Raw genomic sequence first — 6639 nt, 5'->3', positions numbered from 1 at the left:
GGCGATTGTGATGTTTGATGCCCTGGGTTCGAGATAATTCGAATCGATTGTGTAGACTTTCACCTAGCACTAGTAGGGATACACATAACACTGAGTTTGACTGTTCACCTGTTAGTCCTGCGAGTGATTCTGAATTTGAACTGAATAATCTGTTTGGCAATTATTTTGAAGAAGCTATGGCTGCACATGCACCACGTACACTTGAAGATTTTCTACAGCCTGCACGCACATCTACACCTTCATGCATTGTGTTGCCACAGGATGCACCGAATTTCACTCTTAAGCATGGCATGTTATCTGTGATTCCCCAATTTCACGGGATGGACTCTGAGAGTCCGTACCAATACTTGACAGACTTTGAGATGGTTTGCACCACTTTTATTAATAGGGCTGGGACTGATGAATACATTAAACTACGTTTGTTTCCCTTTTCTCTGAAAGACAAGGCAAAAATCTAATTTAATTCTTTGCGCCCTAACTCTATTACTAGCTGGGCTGAAATGCAGCGCGAGTTCTTACATAAGTTTTTTCCTCTTCAGAGAACTCAGTACCTGCAGGAGCAGATTAGTCAGTTCATGCAAAAAGATGGCGAGACATTCCAGGCATGCTGGGAGAGATTCAAGGACCTGATGAACATATGCCCACACCATGGTTTCGAATCGTGGAGGTTAGTGAATTATTTTTTTTACTACTTTAACCCCTGTGTGCAAACAATTTGTCCAGTCTATGTGCAATGGGATGTTCTTCCGTAAGGAACCAGACGAGGGCTTATCATTTTTAGACTATCTCGCTGAGAGTGCCCAGCAGTGGAATGCACGACCTGAACGGGTGCCGATAACTGCCCAACCTATCCGAGCAATCAGTGGCGGGGGCAGATATGAGGTTAAAGAGGACACTAGCTTACAGGCCCTTGTAGCTGCGTTATCTAAAAAATTGGAAGTCATGGAATCCGAAAAGTCAAAAGCTGAGATTTGCACGATTTGTGAGACTTCAGACCACAGACCTCAGGATTGTCAATTCTTACCTGTGTTGCAAGAAAGCAGATCTGATTAGGTGTCATCGGCAAATTGGGTTAACAAGACGCAGAATCAGCCGCTCTCGAACACTTACAACCCGGGGTGGCGGAATCATCCAAACCTCCAATGGAGAAATGATCAGCCGGGTCCATCATCTTCACGATATCAGCAGGCACCTCAATCATATGCACCGCCTCCGCAACCGACATACAATCCAGTCGTAGCTCCTCAACCGCAGTATCAACTGCAACAGTTTTCTCGGAGCTACGCACCACTAGGATTCCAACCACCGTTAGTCCCCATTCCAGTAAAGAAAGCTTCAGATGATAGTGTAACGCAGGTGGCAACCATGCTCCAGCAATTCATGCAAATGAAAGTTACGACCAATGGAGAAATGAAAGATTCCGTAAGCAAGATGAGTACACAGCTCAATACCCTGGAAAAGGGAAAATTCCCTGCACAGCCTCAGCCTAACCCCCAGGTATATAGACAACCACAACAGTCAGTGCACAATGTTTCAAGGGATAAGTTTGAGTCAGAAAAAGCAGTTATTACTTTGCGAAGTGGAAAGGAAGTTCCCCGTCCTGAGATGGCCACTAACCAACAAACAACCACGCCGACACCTGAGGTGACAAATGAGACAGATAAAGGAAAATAAAAATCAGACAAGGCCAGCTCAAGTTTAACAAAGTCAGATAATAAAGAGGATGAGCCAGTTAAGGAATACCAACCTGTGGTACCATACCCTCAGCGTTTGACATCTGGACAAAAGAACAAGTATCATACGGAGATTCAAGAGATATTCAAGCAGGTAAAAATCAATATTCAACTCTTAGATGCTGTACAGCAGATCCCTGCATATGCAAAATTTCTGAAAGACCTATGCACCGTAAAAAGGAAACTGAATGTGAAGAAAAAGGCTTTCTTAACTGAACAGGTCAGTGCATTGATTCTTAGTCAAACTCCATAGAAACTTAGCGATCCTGGCTCCCCCACGATACCCATTATGATTGGTGAATCTCGTATTGGGAGGGCTCTACTTGACCTAGGGAGTAGTGTGAATCTGCTTCCATCTTCATTATATGACCAGCTGGGTTTAGGTGAATTGAAGAGAACTACTATGATGCTACAGTTGGCAGACAGATCTGTAAAGGCTCCACGAGGTATTGTTAAGGATGTTTTGGTTCAGGTTGACAAATTTTACTATCCCGTGGATTTCGTTGTTTTGGATATGCAACAGCCTGTTTCCACCATTTATCAAGCTCCTGTCATTTTGGGGCGACCATTCCTTGCTACTTCAAACGCCCTGATTAACTGTCGGAGCGGAATCCTGAAGCTCACATTTGGGAACATAATACTGGAAATGAATGTTTTTAATGCTCATAGGATGTCAAGTGGGTGTGACGACGCAGATATTCATGCAGTCGATGTGATAGATGACTTCGACACTTCAGAGCTACTGTCGGTACTCGACGTTGATGCCGCACTTGAAAATAACTCTTTTGCGCAGTTTGAAGGGATTGATGAATTATTGCTAGAATCAGAGGAGCAGATCCCAGATAGTGGTCCTCATATGTTTGATGCGAGTTATACAAGTAGTTGGCGTAAGCCTACATTTGAGGCCATTGACCTACCAGAAATTCTGAAGTCGTCCGCAGAAGAAATCCCAACACTTGAGTTGAAACCATTGCCTACCAAGCTAAAATATGCTTTCTTGGGTCCAGTAGATGGCACATTCCCTGTGGTAATTTCTTCACACCTTACTCATGAACAAGAAACTAAATTATTGCAGGTACTTCGAGAACATCGAGGAGCGATTGGATGGACCATTGCTGACATCAAGGGTATCGACCCTTCCATTTGCACTCATAACATCTTCCTCGAAGGAGACTCTAAACCAGTTCGAGATGCAAAAAGGAGGCTGAATCCATCCATGAAAGAGGTGGTAAAAAATGAAGTGCTGAAATTATTAGCTGCAGACATCATCTATCCAATCTCCGACAGCAAATGGGTAAGCCCAACACAGGTAGTTCCAAAAAAATCTGGTTTGACTGTTATTGAAAATGCTAATGGAGAATTGATCCCATCTAGGAAAGTAACGGGTTGGAGAATGTGCATTGATTATCGTAAATTGAATTCGGCTAGCCGAAAAGATCATTTCCCGTTACCTTTCCTAGATCAGATATTAGAGAAAGTAGCTGGTAATTCTTTTTATTGTTTCTTGGATGGATTTTCTGGTTACTATCAAATTGCCGTAGCACTTGAGGACCAAGAGAAGACTACCTTCACTTGTCCCTTTGGAACCTTTGCTTTCCCCAGAATGCCATTCGGTCTATGCAATGCCCCTGCTACTTTCCAATACTGTATGATGAGTATTTTCTCTGATATGTTAGATGATATGTGCGAAATTTTTATGGATGATTTTTCTGTGTTTGGTAAGTCTTTTGATCATTGTTTGACACATTTAATTGCGATTTTGAAAAGATGTGAGGAAAAGAATTTACTTCTAAACTGAGAAAAATGTCAATTTATGGTACGTAGTGGTTTAGTACTTGGACATTTGGTTTCTAAGCATGGTATAGAAGTTGACAGGGCCAAGGTGGAGCTAATTTCTCAGTTACCTGTCCCTAAGACAGTTCGGGATATTCGCTCCTTCCTTGGTCATGCCGGGTTCTATAGACGTTTTATTGAGGGTTTCAGTAGTATTGCTAAACCATTATGTACCTTGTTGCAAAATGAAACTGAATTTTTGTGGACTGATGATTGTCAACAGGCCTTTGAAACACTAAAGCGACATTTGACTATTGCGCCTATCATGCAACCCCCTCTGTGGGACTTGCCATTTGAGATCATGACCAACACTAGCTACTACGCTCTTGATGCGGTTCTAGGTCAACGAATTGATAACAAGCCGTCGGTTATTTATTATGCTAGTCGAACTCTGAATGATGCTCAGAGAAATTATACTACCACTGAGAAGGAGTTGTTAGCTGTTGTCTTTGCTTTAGAAAAATTTCGTTCTTATGTCATTGGTGCACCTGTCATTATTTTTACTGACCACTCTGCTTTGAAATATTTATTAGCAAAGAAGGACACCAAGCCCAGATTGATCAGGTGGATTCTACTCCTCCAGGAATTCGATATCACCATACGCGATAAAAAGGGCGTGGAAAACGTTGTAGCTGACCATCTTTCTCGGTTACAGCTATCCGAGGTACTGGTGTCCCCTCCCTTGAATGATGACTTTCCTGATGAACGTCTCTTTGCTGTGTCACGCGCTCCATGGTTCGCCGACATTGTGAATTATCTCGTCACTGACCGGATGCCAGACCATTGGCTCACCCAGGACAAGCGTAAGTTCCTAACTGAGGTAAGACATTATTATTTTGATAATCCATACCTGTTCAAATATTGTTCCGACCAGTTGGTGCGTAGATGTGTTCTAGATGATGAATTTAGTTCTGTGATGCAATTTTGCCATAGTGGGACATGTGGAGGCCACTTTGCTGCTAAGAAAACTGTTTCAAAAATATTACAAAGTGGACTCTACTGGCTTACCATGTTTAAAGATGTTGAAAATTTTTGTAAAGCATGTGAGGCCTGTCAAAAATTAGGAAAAATTACTTCCAAGAATGAAATGTCTATGTCCCCCATATTGACTCTTGAGATTTTTGATTGTTGGGGTATTGATTTTATGGGACCTTTCCCCATTTCTTTTGGGCATTCTTACATTTTGGTCGCTGTGGACTATGTTTCTAAATGGGTGGAGGCAATACCTTGTCGGACCAATGACCATAAGGTTGTCATACGTTTTCTCAAAGAGTTATTTGCACGCTTTGGCATGCCCAAGGCAATCATTAGTGATGGAGGGTCCCATTTCTGTAACAAACCTTTTGAAAAACTCATGCAAAAATATGGTGTAACCCACAAAGTCTCTGCCCCTTACCACCCTCAGACCAATGGTCAAGCTAAATTGGCCAATAGAGAGATCAAAACGATACTTGAGAAAACCGTGCATCCTAACCGTAAGGACTAGTCAGAAAAACTTGTTGACGCACTTTGGGCCTACCGAACAGCTTTCAAGACAAACTTAGGGATGTCTCCCTACAGGTTAGTATACGGTAAGGCGTGTCATTTACCTGTTGAAATTCAACATCGTGCGTTACGGGCTATCAAACAGATTAACCTTTCACTTGATGATGCCACAGGTTTTAAGAAAATTGTAGGTATGCGAGCTTGAAGAATCTCGAAGGGACACTTATGATAATGCTCGTTTGGCTAAGGAGCGGATGAAGTTGCTACATGATAGGAACATCAAAGAAAAACAACTTTTCCCTTCTCAACAAGTGCTACTCTATGACTCCCGACTGCATGTGTTTCCTGGGAAATTGAAATCTCGGTGGGGTGGTCCGTATATTGTTGCAAAAGTTCATTCTCATGGTGCGGTAGAGATTGTAGATCCAAAGAATGGCAACCGCTTCACAGTCAATGGACAGTGCCTCAAGCCTTTCATGACCCCATTCGATGTCGACAAAGAGGTCATGCTTTTGCAAGACCCTAGGGGAGTCCTCTGACCTTTCTATGCTACTGTATTCTTTTTATTTTTATTTTTATTTTATTTTTTTATTTTTTTTCGTTTCTTTGTTTTAGTTGTGTTTTTCCCTTTTCTTTCTTGTTACATTAGTCAGTAGTACTTTTCCATTAGTTGTTTACAGTGCACAATTTTATTTCCCCTGCGCTTTCACATTGAGGACAATGTTCCACTTTAGTTGGGGGGGGGGGGGGTTGAACAATCACATGTAACACTGTGCACGTACACGTATCAAGTTTTTAATATAAAAAAAAAAACAACAAAATCAAAAAGAGAGAGAAAGAAAAGAAGAGCACTGAGGAATTACATTGCATTATGCCATGTTTAACACTGACTCATACCTTTCACATATTTGCGTATAATTTAAGAATGACACACTTGAGTCAATCATGCATAGTTTTCTCTTTATATGATCTTATGACTCCATGAAGAATCGGTTGGTAGTACATTTATGTTAATTTGACTATATAATTTCCTGTATTTACACGGCATCTCACGAGGCTGAATAAACACATTCACGTGATTCATTGCACTTAGGGTTTCTATGAGCACTGAGAGAGCACCCGTGGAGACTATGACACCTTGTGAGATATCCTTGAGCTATTTATCGTCCTTTTGAGCGTTAATATCAAATCAGAGTTCATAGAACTCAATTCTCTTTTTCTGGATGATTCCTTTGTACACTAGTCTTTATTTTTGATTTGCTAGCCTAGAGGTGATACCTAGTGGGGAGATAGAAACCTAGGTCTTGTAGCATACTCAAGATGTGAAGGCTGAGCCACCCCTAGAGATAGACTTAATTCATGAACTTCTATTCGAGCTCAATTCCCATTGATGGCATGAAGATTACAAAAGAAGTGTTAATATTGTCCTTATTGCTCAAGAAAAGACAGGAAAAAAAATGAGCAGAAAAAAAAAGAATAAGCAATACACATGCGCATAAAATGAAATGTCAATGCCGGCCCAAATACATATCACAAAAAGACAAGGACGACACATATTTTCCACGTATGAAGATGCTTCAACCGGTTA

The sequence above is a fragment of the Malania oleifera genome, chromosome 11 (assembly GCF_029873635.1).
Source record: "Malania oleifera isolate guangnan ecotype guangnan chromosome 11, ASM2987363v1, whole genome shotgun sequence".
In the NCBI taxonomy this organism is placed as follows: domain Eukaryota; kingdom Viridiplantae; phylum Streptophyta; class Magnoliopsida; order Santalales; family Ximeniaceae; genus Malania; species Malania oleifera.
The sequence above is the reverse complement of the archived record's forward strand: the minus strand, read 5'-3'. Positions refer to the sequence as shown.